At 29.8% G+C, this 18247-nt stretch overlaps 1 long non-coding RNA gene across 1 annotated transcript in view; it reads left to right on the top strand.

Moving 5' to 3' along the window:
• Positions 1 to 1247: 1247 nt before the first annotated feature.
• The window catches only part of LOC125854423 (uncharacterized), a 24391-nt gene continuing 7391 nt past the window's right edge, over positions 1248 to 18247 (top strand). The window contains exon 1 of the long non-coding RNA XR_007445402.1: positions 1248 to 1371. This is a non-coding gene — a long non-coding RNA (uncharacterized LOC125854423). The remainder of the gene's footprint in view (positions 1372 to 18247) is intronic.

The following is an 18247-nucleotide window of genomic DNA, read 5'->3' as shown; positions in this document are numbered from 1 at the left end:
GTTGAATTTTAATTCATTCATAGATAAAATAATTCAAGGAAGTAAGGCAAATACTTCTAGATGTACGCTATTTGGATTAATTTAGACTAGAATAGATATATATATACTAAAAAATCTAAAAGTTTGGTGAGTTTGTCTGGTGTTTTTTCGCGTTGCATCAACACTTTTTCGTTAGGTAATTTTCGAGGCAAAAATTGTTTTTTCAAAGTTAATTTTCTTACCGACTTAGTTGAATTTTAATTCATTCATATATAAAATAGTTCAAAGACGTAAGACAAATACTTCTAGATTTTCGCTCACTTTTATTATGGCAGCTATTTGTTGGAAGTTATACTAAAAATAAAATAAAAAAGAAGAAGCAATGTCAGTAAGATTTTGTTGTAAAAAATAAAATTTATGGTTAATTTGTGATGGATTAATATAAAATTGTTTAGCTACCAGTAATTTAACGATAAAGTTTGTAGCTAGCCTTTTTATTTGTTTGTAGTGTTAGTTTCCTCACCATTTTAGAGGGACCACAACTCATTCGTGTTAATAATGCAAGGGGGTGAAGCAAGTACTTTTAACTTAGCGGTGTTCTAGGAAAACTGATAAAAGAAAAACTCCTTACACTTTTTTAATTTGGTTTTGATTAGCAAAAAAACTGAAAAAAAATGATTCAACCCAACAATATAAATACCCAGTTAAAAATTATAATTACATATACATATATGATGAATTTAAAATTTTACTACATATATATATTAATAGTTTGCACTTTGCACTCTTGATTTGTAAATCTAGATTGCATTTATAGCAATTCAATTCTTTATTTTTAATGTTGAATTTGATTTGTAATCTTTTTTCGATAAAAAATTAACTTAATTGATTTAATTTAATTTCAACAGTTATTTTGAAAAATCGTTTGAATTATTATTTCACCATCTTACAAAGGGAAAAAAAATAAAATAAGAACAAAAGAATAACGCAACACTTAGTCGATCTTCAAATATTTGTTAGAAAATGAGCAAAAAAGTAAGATTTCTTTTGTTTCAATTTATTTGTCCTACTATTTTTGTTTGACAATTCTTTAATTTTGATTTTCAATGTAATTTATCTAAGACCACAAGATTAAAAGACATTTTGGTACATTTATACATATAACTTCACTTTAAAAATCACAAGATTCAATTTTTTTTTACTTTATTAAATTCTGTATTTATTAGTCAATACAAGACAACTAAATTGAAATATAGGGAGTATAAATTGGGATGTTATGATAGCTTAATTTTCAAGAAAACTCATTACTATTTGAGAATTTGAAACAATGAGGGCAATATGTATAATTTCATTTCTTCTAATATTTTTGATCATCCATGAAGCAAAAGCAAGGTCCATGCAACAATTTGATAATTCCTACAAGGAATTATTTTCTCAATTTAAAGTTGCTAGAGAGCTAAGAGGTTTAAAAGGCAAAAAAGCGCCATCACCACCACCAGATCCTACTAGGGCAAGTCATATGCTTGTCCCTCCTGCTTATCGTTATAAATCACCACCACCACTATCACCATCAAAAGTACCAGCAAGTTATTCATGAGCTTACACGGGCAAAACTAGAATTTTGAATTTATGAATTCTAAATTTTACTTATTGAATTTGTATTTAATATAAAATACTTGGATTTGTAATAAAAGATTAAGGATGCTTGTAAGAGGATTATTATTACATTATGTATTTTGATTCATCTTTTTGTTTTGTTTTAAATGTATTACTTATGAACAAGCAAAATATAATAAATGTTGTTACCATCAAAGCCTAATTATCCTCCATGACCACCCAAAGGCTAGTTTCATAAAGCATGTGCTTTTGTGTGTGTGTGTGTTTTTTTTTTTTTATGTTTATGTAATTATTTTACTGGAGTTGATCTTAGTATTTTGTACTATTAACATAAACTCATATATTTTGTAATAAAAAAGATTGAGGATGAGATAACGTAGTTGCTTTTGGGTAATGTATACAAACATTCTATCTATGACAACGCTCACGAGGGTGTTGGCATGGCTCTAGTCGGACTTTTAATCGAATATGATGCCTGGCATGGCTCTAGTCGGACTTTTAATCGAATATGATGCTTATGGACAGACTTAGTTAAGCGTTTGATTCTAACAAGTGATATCAACACCAATAATATGAGAGCGATTTTTAGTAGAAAAACCGTTACATGATATTTGAAGAAAAAGTGCATTATTTTTAGCAAAAATAATAATAATCAGACGCACACGACATCTATTTTTACACTTTCAATTTTTTTTGTTCGAAGAATAGAAAGTGATAATGATAAAATTTCTTTGTCGTTTTGCCTTTTGATCAATGTGTGTGTACAAATCACAAATGAGAGACCAAAGATTTGATTTGTAATCCATGGGCTCATAAAACCCCGTAAGGTTTAAGTGTGTTACAATAAATTATTTTAATTTATTTTCCCTTGAAAGAAGTTAAATTCAAAAGTCATATTTTTTTCCTTTTTATTCAACAAGCAAAATGACAAAAACTTTAGAGTCAACTTTTCAAAAAACAAGTTGCTAATAAAAGTCACGGGTTCTGACTAAATCATTTAATTAATTCAGGAAAGTGATAGGACTATAGCATAAAAAATATATTTTATTATTCATCGTCTATAAAAATATTCAACAAGTTGGAACTATGGAACAATTAAATATAAATTAAATTGTTAGTGGATTTAACCTAGTATATAACGCACTAATTATTTTACATTCTTAGTTGTTCAAGAATATAACTATGAGTCTATGACATTGATTTTCTTGACCCTTTTTGACTCACGAGTCACGATTAGCTAGCGTATTATTTTATCAATACTTAAAAAAAATCATAGAAAATGCACAAAAGTAATATAAATAGGCATTTTGTGATGACCTAGTTTTCATAAAACTACTATTTGAAAGAAAATGAGGAGAGTAAGTATAATTTCATTTCTTATAATATTTTTTATTATTCATGAATTAGTTTGTGTGAAATTAGTAGCATCAAGATCCATGCAACAATATAATAATTCCTACAAGGAATTATTTTCTCAAATCAAGATTGCTAGAGAGCTAAGAGGTTTTGGTTTAATTAGAGGCAAAATAACAATATTGTCACCACCACAATCTAATAAGCAATCTCATATGCGTCCGGCCTCTCCTATGAAGCCCCCACCACCAATTCCACCGCCATCATCACCACTATCTCCGCAAATACCATTACCACCACCAACATCAACACCGATAAGTTGAACATGAGTTGACAGGGATTAGTGAAACTAGAATTTTGAATTTATAAATTTTGAATTCTGAAAAAGGTAGATTTTTGTTCTAGATTAATTTTTTAAATACAAATGTAGAAGGGTTGAAAATTAGTGATTTGTAAGAGATGTAACTCCACTCGCATAAGCACCACGTTCGCAATCACTATATATAAGTTAGAGCGAGTCTCCCTTTATATGTTTTTTTTTTGCGAGTCTTAGATTTGGTTGTGGTTGGATGGATTCAGGATTATTGTGAGTGAATTTATTATGTATCACGATTCTTTTGTTTTTAAAAATAACTTTTGAACAAGAATTAAAAATAAAATGTACCAACATTGTTATTATCACCAAAGCCTAATTAGATAATTCGTTGGAAGCTCGATCCTACGTAATGAACATGTTAGATGAGTCGATTTCGAGAAAAATCCATTTTAACGAATTTATTTCTTCAAAATTAAGCGATAGAGTTACTGCAGTAGAGATAGCGCTACCAACCAAAATGTTAATAAAAATAATATATGTTGTTTGAAGTTGAAGAAGCTCGATATATAGTTAATTAATCCATATTGCACAGGATCAACATTGAGTGTCTAACAAACGGCTCCAACCCCCACCTCATAACCACTCAATCCTCCCAACCACCCACTCCTGACCCCAGTGACCCAATCTGAAATATTAAAATAGGTGAATAGGAATGTTACTTTTAATACATAAAAGAGGAGCGGAAAGAAAACTGACCTGTGGCGGCGTCAACGAACGAGTGCAGGTATGAGATTCTCATAAATGGAAAATTGTTGATTGATTACCTGCATGAACACTCAATATTATAAATATACTAGATAATGTTGCCCGTGCTATGCACGGGCCCAATAATATAAATGGTATATTTTGAGGCTAATAACCGAGTTTTTGAAGCGATTGTTTGTGTGGATAAAGGAATAAGTTTTTTTATCACAAACCTGTACTTTCTTTGACGCTATTTAAGGCATAATAAGACTACCCACATACAACACTTTTGAAATATTTTATGTTGTCAATTATCATGATTTATAGTATTTTTACGATAGATTCACTTCAAGAATCAGTGGAATTTTTTGTCTTTTTTATCAAAACATATTTTATGTTGTCAATTATCATGATTTATAGTATTTTTATACAATTTTTAAATATAAAAAAAATAAGACAAATAAATTAAAATGGACCCAATATATGTTATTTTTGTTGTCTCAATTTATGTGACACAAATGAAATTTGAAGAGTCATCCAAATTTTCATATTTTTTTAAAAATGTTTGAAGTTATTAATTATTGTGATTTATAATATTTTTATGTAACTTTGAAATAATGTACATTACTATTCACTTTATCCTAATTTATGTGATATGGATAAAATTACAAAATTAACCCTTTTAAAATGTCTTTCAGATATTTTAAGTTGTTAATTATTATTATTTATAATACTTTTTTGGTAATATTAAAATGATATGTGTATTTTATTATATAGCTTTTAAATATTTTAAAGCTTTTAAAGTCATTTGTAAATGATATATGTTGCTTCCTTGATTGAGACTTTTCCATTTATATATATATATACATTCTATATTATTTTAAAAGGGAGTTTATGCCCAAGTTCTACTATATAATAAATATAATATATAATATTCAAGAAAGCCCCAATCTTGAATATTATATATTATACTTGGGTATAAACTTCCTTTTAAAAGTCCCACAAGTATATTAAATAATATTCAAGATTGGGAAAAGTCCCGATCTTGTATATATTATACTTGGGCCTAAACTCCCTTTTATTATATATATATATATATATATATATATATAGGAATGTTAGTATATGATGGGTAGCAAGAGAAAGAGGAATTGATTTGAAGTCATGAAATTAATTGATTTACCTACTTTAGGATTATTTGTTATTTTATAATTATTTGGTTGCTTTAAAAATCTAATCATGGGCTATGATTGCCTGGGGATATGATCCAATATACATTAGAAAATTTGGATGCAGACTAGTAGGTCTGCAAATTACTTTATTTTTTCGTAAATCATCGATTCTAGATTCTTCTTTTATTTTCTTTCTTATTGTTACATTACAATTTAGGTTATTATATTCTATAGTGGGATTGAAATGGAATAGAACATGTAGTATAGTTTTGTTAATTGGGTTGAAAACATAAATTAAATAAATAAATCAAAAGGGTGAGAATTGAATAGTTGTCAATACGTTATTGGGGTTTAACAGAAGGGAAATTTGAAGTGAAAATATGGTGAGTGTGATTGTTATTAATGGCAGTATTCAATCATTGTCAGGAATGGATAATTTGTTGGGATTTCGTGAGTTTTCATGGTTCTGCCATGAATTTGAGTGACCGATTAGATTTCATAGTTAGTTGTTCTTATTTTAAGTATCATATTATAAATTATATATTTAATATATTGAGATAGGTAATTAAATATTGGGATACCGAACTATATAAATATCATTAGACTTATGATATTGGAGAAGTTGAAGCTTAACCCTAGGCTTGAAACTCAGAAACTTGATTATGAATTTGGGTGAGTTTTTGGGTCTAGGCTAAACCTATAGTAATGTGAGTGTTGTTAGTTTCTAAATCTTATTGTGAATAAGTACTTGAATAGATTGCATTGATTTGGAAGCTCAACGGCTTAAGTCTCAGAGTGATTGTTCGGTTATTTGAGGCAAGTGGATTTCTAAACCCTTGTTAAGTGTATGAAATTTGTGTATTTCCTTGTAATATGTGTTTGGGGTAATGAGACTTGGTGATGGGTGGACTTGTCTACATTGATTAATTCTAATGATGAAAAAGGGGTAATAAAAGGCAATGTGATAATTGTTTGTGTGTGATGTGTTGAGAATTGATAATGGTTTGAAAGACTTGTTGAATCATGATTGTGTTGTAGTGAATTGTGCAATGTTATGAAAATGGTCATCTCCTCTTTATTTGTGTGAACATGTCATTTGTATTGTTCTGAGACATGGTTGTGACAAGTGTTATGTGAACTGTGAAAGAATAAGAAATTAAAAAGGATGTACCATTTCGAGGGATGTATCGCGCGCTGCGATGGATACTATATTTCGAAGGACGTATCGCGTGACGCGATGGATACTATATTTCGAGGGACGTATCGCGCGCCGCAATGGATACTATATTTCGAGGGACTTATCGTGCGCCACGATGGTTACTATTATCGAGGGTCGTATCGTGCGCCGCGATGGATGCATGGACCGATATGTCCCCCATGGGTCCCCGACTGAGAGACAGCGGGTGTGTATCACTAGGTCAGATATGCATCACTATACTTGACATTGCATTCCATTGCATTGCACATATTTATCATTAGTGAACTTGATATTGTGTTTTGTTGATCTTGTGAGTGCCTTTCTGTGGAACTTTGATTGATGAATATTGAGCTTGTTGTTGAAGATATGTAATTGTTAGAGTGTTGTTATTGAGTTGTATCCTATGTGAATTATGAACTGTTAAGTTGACTGATTTTATACAGATTGTAGTTGTGGAGGTTGTAATTGATGAATATTGAGCTTGTTGTTGAGAATATGTGATTGTTAGAATGTTGTTGTTGAGATATGTGCTTGTGAACTGTTAGGCTGGGCTGGTTTTATGCAGTTTGTAGTTATGGAGGTTCGGTTGGGGTGTAAGGAGTACTCGTATTCTATCCCCTTAGCTTGTGTTTAAAGGTTTACTTCCTGAGTATCGTGTTGTTTGGTACTCACCCCTTGCTACTACATTTTTTTTGTAGGTTACTAGTCCGGACCTTTGTGATATATTCTCTTCCTTTTCCGAGGCTTCTTGGAGATTTGTGAGGTAGTTGTTTGTCATCTCAGCAGATCTTCTTACTCTTATTTATGATCTTGTTCTATTCTAGAAACAAGGTCATTTGAGACTTGTGTTTTTTCTTTTGAATCAATTGTAATACTTAGAGGCTTGTACACGTGACAACCAGATTTTGGGGGTATTTTTGAGTTGATTATAAAATTTCCGCATTTTATTGTAAAGGTTAAGTTTTAGGCTGACTTGTCTTGGTGGGATATGACGAGTGTCATCACGTCCATTTTTAGGTCGTGACATTATCCTCCATGAAAGGCTAGTTTCATAAAGCATGTGCTTTTGGGTGGTATTTAATTAAAAAAAATTGAGCTAGTTAGTGTTGTGTAATAGAAACATTCTATCTATGACAACGCTCACAAGGGGGTTTGGATGACTCTAGTCGGACTTATGATCAAATATGACACTTGCTGACAGACTTAGTTAAGAAATAAAGCTATGTTTTTGCTAGTAGCTATGACTTTTTACAAAATATTAAGTGTTTGATTCTAACAAACGGTATCAACACCAATCACATGAAATCAATTTTAGAAATTGCACACATATTAAGGCAACAATGATTAGCATAGTGAAGTTACAATTTTTCTCTTCTTAATTATGATTCCAAAATAAATTTATTCAAGATAACTAATCAATGTTGGGGGAAGTTTAACTTTTCAAGAAGTTTAAATGAGGGTATAATAGGAAAAAATTTTTTTGTCCTTTCTTGATTTGTCAAAATGGACAAGTAAATAAGGACATTTAAAAGAGAAAATATGGACAAGTAAATAGAGACGGAGGAAATATTGATAAAACCCTCAAATTAAAAAGACCTCAATTTCAACAAGCAAAATGACAAAGACTTTAGAGTCAACTTTTCACAAACAAGGTGCTAATAAAAGTCACGGATTCTGACAAAATCATTAAATTAATTTGGGAAAGTTGTAGAACTATAGTATAAAAAAAATATTTTATTATTAATCATCTATAAAAAATATTCAACAAGTTGGAACTATGGAACAATTAAATATCAATTAAATTATTTAGTGGATTTAACCTAGTATAAAAAGTACTGATTATTTTACATTATTAGCTGTTCAAGAATATAATTCTGACGTTGATTTTCTTGACCTTTTTGACTATTGAATCGTGATTAGCTAGCACATTATTCTATTGATCTTTAAAATCCATAGAAAATGAACAAAAGTAGTATAAATAGGAATGTTGTGATAACTTAGTTTTCATAAAACTCATTAATTACTATTTGAAAGAATGAGGCCATTATGTATAATTTCATATCTTATAATATTTTTGATCATTCATGAATTAATTTGTGTGGAATTAGTAGCATCAAGATCCATGCAACAATATAATAATTCCTACAAGGAATTATTTTCTCAATACAAGATTGCTAGAGAGCTAAGAGGTTTTGGTTTAATTAGAGGCAAAATAACAATGTCACCCCCACAATCTAATAAGGAATCTCATATGCATCTCCCTCCTATGATGCCACCACCGCGAACTCCACCGCCACCATCACCACCATCTCCGAGACTACCATCACCACCAATAAGTTGAACATGAGCTGACAGGGATGAAGCTATAATTTTGAGTTTATAGATTTTGAATTTCTGGAAAAGATAGATAACTTATTTTTAATAAGAATATAAAGGCTTACAATTAGTGAGTTGTGTCGAATTTGTAAGAAGATATGTAACCCCACTCGCATGAGCACCACACGCTCGCCATCTCTATAAGTAGATCGATCAGATCCCCTTTGCACATGTTATACGTCCCTTTTTATGTGTGCGCGCGCTCTTAGATTTGGTTGTGTGAAGGATGGATTCAGGATTATTGTGAGTGTTTTTTATTTTTGTTTCTTTTGTAGTTTTTTAAAAACAACTTTTGAACAAGAATTAATAAAAATAATTGCTCCAATACTGTTATCAAGCTTGAAGAGCTAGTGTTTTAATATGGACTCAAAACAGTTTGGTTTGGTGTTGATTCTATTTTTCCAAAATATATAGGTTGATAATGTAAGCATTTCTGCAACTTGTAATACACTAACAATAATATTATTTTTATATTATTCAATATTCGTTCATAATAATATTATATATAATAATCATCTTTCAAATGATCTGATTTAAAAGTCACTACGTTATGATGCGATTGACAAAAATGTGAGCAACGCGAACATTCCTTTAAAGCCACAAAAATTTTCACAAATATGAAGGCACACATAATTTTATGTCTACTAATATCTTTGTTCATCCATGACTTAGTAACGGTGGACAAATTTAATTTCATGCAACCTTTGTGTGGAAGCAAGGTCTTTGTCCATACCGCGATTTTCCTTCAATGATTTATTTAATTTTCAAAAAAAGGTGGGAGTCACCGAAGGGTTAAAAGCCTAAAATAGGAACAAGGGTGGAGGAAGAGTACCAACACCATCATCACCAAATCTTAATTTGAGAACTCGTCAAAGTCTATTATGCCATCATCATCACCATAACCACCACCACTAGCATTATCAACAAGTTATATCCTTCGTGACCACACAAAAACAATTTTTTAGAATGTGTTCTATGTGGTAATTTTATGTTTATTTCTAGATTTATCCTATCACACTAACGACTACAAATACTCATTAGTCGAATATCAATACAAGATAAAATATAAAGGTGTCATCCTTTAAAGAAAAACCTAAATGGATCTATTTTCGGGTTTGAAAGAATTAATTTGGTATTATTACGAAATAATTTTTTCTTCTTAATGATAAATTTTTCTAATTATATAAATACTATAATATATTTAAAATTATAAAATTCAAAAGACTTTCTTATTTATTATTTAAAAAATAGTTTTTCAATAAGCATAGTGACCAAGACTTTGACAGTCAAATAGTCAACTTTTAGAAAACGAGTTGCTAATAAATGTGATGGGACATAGTAGTTAAAACATTTGAATTAAATTTATTAATTCAGAATATAATATACTCCTAACAAAAAAAGTCGATGTAATGAAAGAAAATGTTTGTGAAACGGAGGGAGTAGTAGATAAATATACTAAAAAGTCTAAAAGGTTTGATTAGTTTGTCTGACATTTTCTTTCATTACATCGACTTTTTTTGTTAGGCAAGTATGAAAAGATTTACCATGCATGAGGCACATTTGTATTTTTCCTTTGGTTTCTTTTCTAACAATTCTTCCAAATTTTATACTTCCACTTAAATAACTTTATTCATGAAAAATGTGAAATTCAAAAAATCTTGTCGGACTCATTCTATTTCTAATATTTTGATATTATATTTCATCTCGATATTGATATTATATTATTAAAAATAGTTATATAAAATTATTTGTTAATTTACAAAGATATAATTGATTTTAATTTTTCTATTTTATTATAATAATTAATTATTTTTGAAAGTATAAATAAAATTTATAAATTTACCAAAAAATAAAATTAAGGTATAAATTAGTAAAACTATTATTCTATTTATGATTTCTAAAGAAATTTGTAAAAGAAAAAGTAGATTATTAATATGAAAAATAAAGAAGGTATAAATTTAATAAGTTATTTTATTTTTCTCTCAACAATTTCATAATCCAAAAGCACTTCAATCCACAAATACTCTTCAATAAGTAACGGAAAGAACATCAATGATCTTGACAAACAATTACAGAAGTTTTGATACTATTGTCATGAAATCCAAAAACGAAAAGCATCCATAAACATCAACATAAATACATATTATTTCCGTCAATTTATACGATATTTTTATTCTTAAAATTCAAGCTAGGTGAAATTTAATAAATATTATTTATCTACTTTCTTATACGTTCCTTAAGAAATTATAAATGCAAATAATAGTTTTAATAATTTATTCCTTAAAAGAATTTTTGCAATTTTACAAAATTTATTTTATAATTTTAAAAAAATTAATTGTTAGGATTAAAAAACTATTTATATCTTGATTTTATAAATTTAAAAAAAATTCAAATAATTATTTATTATAATAGAATAAGTAACATAGAATAGAAAAAAGAATATTAAAATAATAAACTAACAACTTATATAATGATCGTAAAATTTAAATTAAAATTCAGTACGTAAAAAAAGAAAAGCATAAAGTAATTAGATCAGCAAATAAAATTCTTAAAAGATTTGGTTAACATAATTTTAAAGAAGAAAAAAATATTTAAAAAAATTAAAACACAAAATATATTGGACAAGGGGAATAAAACCAAAAAAAATGACAAAAAGGGACTTAAAGATGTCTCTTTATTAGCTTGGCAAATGAGTATCATTCATGTCTATTTGTCAATCAAACAATGCCTCATACAAGTATGACATGACATGTCCCATACATAATAAAAATTTTCCGTAAGTATCAAGGAAATTTAGTTTTTCGCAAGTTACATATACATATAGAAATAATTTAAAATTTTATGGCATTATATTAATAGTTTGCACTCTCACTGTTTCAATTTATTTGTCACAATTATTTTGATCCATTTTTAAAATATATCTTTTTTTTGGGCAAATTTTTAATCTCAAATTTTCAAGTGATATGTTTAAAACCATAAAATTAAAAGACATTTTGATATATCTCACGTATCTTTATTTAATTTTAAAACCACAAAAATCCAAACTCTTATTTACTTTCTAAAACTCCGTTACAAATCAAAACAAGACAATTAAATTAAAACTAGCGAGTATAAATTGGGATGTTGTAATAACTTAATTTAAAGAGAACTCATTACTTTACTACTATTGAAAATTTGAAACAATGAGAGCAATATGTATAATTATATTTCTTCTAATATCCTTGATCATCCATGAAACAACAGCAAGATCCAACCAACAATATGATAATTCATACAAGGAATTATTTTCTCAATTTAAAGTTGCTAGAGAGTTAAGAGGCAACAAAAAATCACCACCACCACCATATCCTAATAAGGTAACTCATATGCATGTCCCTCCTGCTTATATTAAACTTTCATCACCACCACCACCATCACCATCGGAAGTACCAGCAAGCTATGCATGAGTTGATAGAGACGGAACTAGAATTTTAATTTTTTTTAAAAAAAACTCATTGCTAAGGTCTATTAGTTAAGTGAATATTTTAATATAAATATAGAGTTTTAGACAAAAATAATTGAGTTCTGCAAAATCTATAAGCAGATCATGTCCCATACCATATGTACTTTTTCTTTTCTTTTTGTGAGTGCTTTTAGATTTGGAATGAATATTGATGCGTGTAGGATGATTTGTTACTATGTATTTTGATTCATGACTCATATATATTGTAATAAAAAAGATTGACCATGAGGTAAGCTAGTTGGTGTTTGGTAACATTAATATGTTGTCTATGACAAGGCTCACGAGGGGCGGGGATAATTCTTGTCAGACTAATGATCGAATGTGAAGTTCGTTGACGGACTTAGTTAAGAAGTATAATGAAGTTACAATTTTGCTATCAGATATTGTTTTTGTATGATAGTAAGCGCTTGATTCTAATAAGATGTATTAGAATCAATATCATGAGATCGAATTTTGGCCAAATTAAAAGAAGAAGACGCAGAATCAATGCAGAATGTCATAACAAGTAAAGAAGACAATTAATGCAGAATGTCATTTATTAAAACTATTTTTTTATTTTGACTAATAAAGTCATTTTCCTGAATTATAAAGAAATTGTTTTATCCTTAAAAAAAAAAGTGAAAATTGGAAACCATTTTCTGAAAAAAGTTCTTCCATACAAACACACTCAAAATAGTTCATCAATAATTAATTAGTTCTTGTTAAAGAAATGAATTGAATCTCGAATCTAACTAAACTCGAAAGAGAGAAATTGTCCAAGACAAAACCATCCATCCCTTTTTCATCGAACGTTCGAACGTGACTCTTCAACAACATTATGTCCCTCCATCCCTTTCTTGATTGTAAAAATTTTCCAAAATTATAGTGTGAAATCAACCATGAAAAACAAGATTGGCTGACTATAACAAGTAAAGAAGCAAAGAAATTTGTTAACGCGTTATTTTGACATTTCCATTATTAATTAAATAATCCTCTGGAAAATGAAAAAATAATATTAGAGTCCACTATATATTCACAAGTTGTAATAATCTAATTAATATGACAAAACAGTGAGCAAAGGGACATTCCTTTAATTTTACAATAATTCTCACAACTATGAAGGCACATATAATTTCATGTCTACTAATATTTTTATTCATCCATGAATTAGTCATCCATAGTGTGGAAGCAAGATCCCTACCACGATTTTATTCCTACGATGAATTGTTTAATTCTCAAGACAAGGTGGACGTGGCCGGAGGGCTAAACTATTTGGATAGGAGTGAGGGTGGAGGAAGAGTACCAACACAGTCACCACCAAATCCTAATTTGGATAGGACTTAGTTGAATTTTAATTCATTCATAGATAAAATAATTCAAGGATGTAAGGCAAATACTTCTAGATGTATGTTGTTTGGATTAATTTAGACTATAATAGATAAATAAATATTTTTTATCGTACCAAACACCTCAGACCCTTCCTATCTTAATAGTTATCACTCTATTGAAAATTTTATCCAATCTATTGTGTGAAATCAACTATGACAAACAAGATTGTTTAACTACACTAACAAGTAACAAAGTCAAAATTAAAGAAATTTGTTAACGCGGTATTTTGACTAATTTTCCATTAAATGAACAAAAGTATGATAGAGTAATTATATATATTCACAAGTTGTAGCAAAGGGACATTATTTTCCTTTAGTAGTTCATAATATTTGGAAGGATGAAGATACATCTAATTATTTTATGTCTACTAATATCTTTGTTCATCTATGATGAATTATTAATCATGGTGGACAAATCATATTGTAGCCTTTATGTGGAAGCAAGCAAATTTTCCTACAATGAATTGTTTAATTCTCAACATAAGGTGTCTAGAGAGCTAAGAAATTTAGATAGGAATAATGGGGGAGGAAGAGTACCAACACCATCACCACCAAATCCTAATTTGAAAATTCGTTGGAATCCTCTTCCATCGCCATCACCATCATCAACATCAAGTTAGATCAGGCTGAGACTAGATTTGTGTGGTATATATATATATATATATATATATATATATATATATATATATATATGTCTGTATTTATCCTGTAATTGAATAAACTATGGGAGTGAGATATATAATTTGTACTATTAATTGAGATGATCAATATTTTCAAAGGTATTTTTATATACTATATTGTACATTGATTGTTTGGCTATAACATCTTTGCCATTCTTTTGTTGAAATTGAGATCTTTGTCAATATTCAAGAGGTATCTAGGTCCCTTAAAACCATGATATTTCTTTTGCTTCAACGTAATTGTTATGTTTTGTTTTTTGAAAATTAAATTAATTAATATATTCCACGACTTTGAAATACTACAATAAAACTTGGTACAAATTGAAAAATATGTATAGAATTTTATCCCAAAAACATTTAAACATAATTTAGGGAAACACTATGAGCGGGAGGGTTGGGGTTGATTTTGGGGTTAGGACGGGGTGGGTTGGGTGGGGGCGTGGGAACAAGACAACTAATGCAGAATGTCATTTATTAAAATTATTTTTTTATTTTGACAAATAAAGTCGTTTTTCTGAATTTTAAAGAACTTATTTTATTTTTTAAAAAAAAGTGAAAATTGGAAACCATTTTTTAAAAGAAAATTCCTCCATACAAACACACTCTAGATAGTTCATCGATAATCAGTTCTTATTAAAAATATGAATCTCGAATTTAACTCAACTCGAAAGGAAGGAATTGTCCAAGACAAAACCATCCATCCCTTTTTCATCGAACGTTCAAACGTGACTCTTCAACATTTATGTCCCTCCATCCCTCTCTTGATTGTCAAGTTTTTCCAAAATTATAGTGTGAAATCAACCATGACTATAACAAGTAAAGAAGCAAATAAATTTGTTAACGCGTTAGTTTGACATTTCCATTATTAATTAAATAATCCTCTGGAAAATGAAAATAATAATATGAGAGTCTACCATATATTCACAAGTTACAATAATCTAATTAAAATGACAAAAAAGTGAGCGAAGGGACGTTTCCTTTAATTTTACAATAATTCTCACAAATATGAAGGCACATATAATTTCATGTCTACTAATATTTTTGTTCATTCATGAATTAGTCATCCATAGTGTGGAAGCAAGGTCCCTATGGCGATTTTCCTACGATGAATTGTTTAATTCTCAAGACAAGGTGGACGTGGCCGGAGGGCTAAACTATTTGGATAGGAGTAAGGGTGGAGGAAGAGTACCAACACCATCACCACCAAATCCTAATTTGAGACGAACTCGTTCGTGGAAGCCTATTGAGCCTCCACCAAAACCATCACGGCCACCACCAACATCATCAAAAAGTTATCCGCCATGATATGATTGGCCAAAGACTTTAGACCGCGCTATGTGGTAATATTATGTTTATGTTTGGATTTGTCTATAGTTGGATCAGTCGTTTTCCATGTAATATGTACTTATATCATGTTTTTGCATGAACGACCTCTATTTTGGGATGATCTTTAATTTTTATTTAATAAAAACTTATGAGTCAAAGTATGTTTTATTTAAAAAAATATACTTAGACTGATTTTGAGAGTCGCCACTTAATTTTTAAGAAAAATCAAGAAAACTATTTTTTCAAAAGATTAAAACAAAAAATCTAATGAAAATATTCAAATGGGTTCGAGGTTCATATTAGCACTTTGGGAAGGGTTTGAAAGCACCCGAAATGCCCGCTAACATGCGATTATCCGGTAATTAATTATTTGACTAAACGATTTTAAAGATAGCATACTTGACTAACTAAAAAAATAACCGACTTTAAGAGTTGAAATTATTTTAGGGGGTAAGGAGAAATATTATAAGGGACTACTTGAGAAAAATCCTTCAAAGTAATTGAAGTAATAAGATAAGTGTTTATTTAATTCTTTAGGAAAATACAAGTGATTATTTCAAAAATGGTTATCTTTTGGGGAGTTGAATTTTGGAAACCTTAAAATTAAACAAACAAATAATCATGTAAGAGCAATTAAATAACAAAGAAGAGAAGATGTGGGCCCAAGTCCGATTTCTTTCCGTCTGGGCCGGTACTTGGACCTATTTTCGTTTTGGGCCTTTAGCCCATTTGTATATGTCCTAGACTATCATAAAAAAACTGAATTTCTTTTGGGCTTTAGGCCCGATTTCACCTGTCCTAACTCTAGCAAATTAATACAAAAAATAAATGGGTTTTTTGCCCAATTACAATACAAAACAAAGCTGAAAATTTAAAGAGGGCTTTTGGCCCATTTTTGCTGCAATATACAGCATATACAACGGCTGTATATCGACCGTATCACACTGTATATCAGTGTATTTGGATCTTTTTGGTTTTTCCGCCTTGGACACATGTTCTCTTTGTTGGCTGACTCGGGAGGAGAGGAATTTGGCCTTCGACCCGACTCGAGATGCAAGGAGGGAAATAGTCCACAATGGACTCCAAGTAACGGAGGATTCATGCACACAAAAAAAAAGGGTGATTAGTTCCATTATGACCAACTTAGTTTGAACTGATCTACAAAAATGATCCTAAAATCTTATGGGTAAAGAAAAATGACTAGGCAGAGAGTTAAGTAACTAAGAGAATGGTCCCAAACCTTGGGAATAATTATAGACCAATCAACCACAAAATAGCATTAACACATCGATATTTTAAAATTATTATTATTATATACTAATTTGAAGTAGTAAGTAGAAAACTCCACCGAAATAGGATCCACATATGACAATTCTCGTCTAAATACTCAAAGCATGAAAGTATGTATGGATTTGATTATTTTTTATTAAAATAAATGGGATGATTAGATGCATATGGAGCAACTTCCAGAAATGAAATGAAATAGAAAAGGCCAAAATTTGGACAAAACTAATATTGGTACTTGGACAACACACAAACCACCAAACCTTGTAATTAAACAATAAACCACCCTAGAGCTAGTGCGAATTAGGAACAGGAGAAAAATGAGAACTAAACAATTTATTGACAAACATCACACATTACTCAGATTACCGGAAAAAAGGACTAAGCGACGTATCCGAACAACGAGGACTTAAAATCAAACATAAATAATTAACCTAAATACATGCTTCATTTGGTAAAGAGGACTCGATGCTGAAAATAGGATCGGGTATAGACAAGAAAACACCTAGATACTAAGTAGGAAAATTAAATCAAGATGAGCATGGAAGGATTATCGATATTAAAAGAGACACAAAAGGGAATTTAGACAACCCATGAGCTAGCCAAATAAGAAATAAACTCAAAACAAAGATCACAATGGAGAAAAATCAGAGAAGACAGTAAGCGGTAATTCAGGGGAACAAGATCAGGGTAGCGATGCACTAAGAAGTTAAACTGTGATAAAGTAGAGACAACAAGGAGAACTTAGTGAAAGCACACTCAAACAATAACTAAAAAATTTAACAAGACTAGGAGTATATCAACAAGATGCTAACACATGAACCCAAACAACTAAATCACACCCATTTAGGCTTTAAGATTCAAAACAAAATTTAAGAACTGAATAAACAGAGAATTCCATACACCTTATGATTCACATCCCAGCAAGAATCATACTGCTATGAATATAAACTAAAATAAAATATTACATTATGCTAATTTCTATCTCACAATGCCATAAGAGAAAAAAATCTTTGAAAAGAAATCGATTTATAAACTAGAGAATTAAACCAAAGAGAAAGAGATTTCACCTTTTTAAAGGCAGCGAAGTTGGGACAACGAGACTTGAACTGACTTCCACCACCAAGGACGAAGCTACGATGGAAACTCAAATTCCAAACAGAGCACCCAGAAATCTCAGTGATATAAACACTATCGTTTTAAATTCTGCTTTGATTTTTTCTTGCCTATGCTTGGTCATTTCTTTTTTGAAGCCAAAACTCAGAAAATCCCCCCTTAACAAAGAAGAAGAGGGAACTATTTATAGACGAATTCTAGGGTTCTGTTTTTTTTT

This window comes from Solanum stenotomum, chromosome 2 (genome assembly GCF_019186545.1).
Source record: "Solanum stenotomum isolate F172 chromosome 2, ASM1918654v1, whole genome shotgun sequence".
NCBI classification, from domain to species: Eukaryota; Viridiplantae; Streptophyta; class Magnoliopsida; order Solanales; family Solanaceae; genus Solanum; species Solanum stenotomum.
The sequence above is the reverse complement of the archived record's forward strand: the minus strand, read 5'-3'. Positions and strand labels throughout refer to the sequence as shown.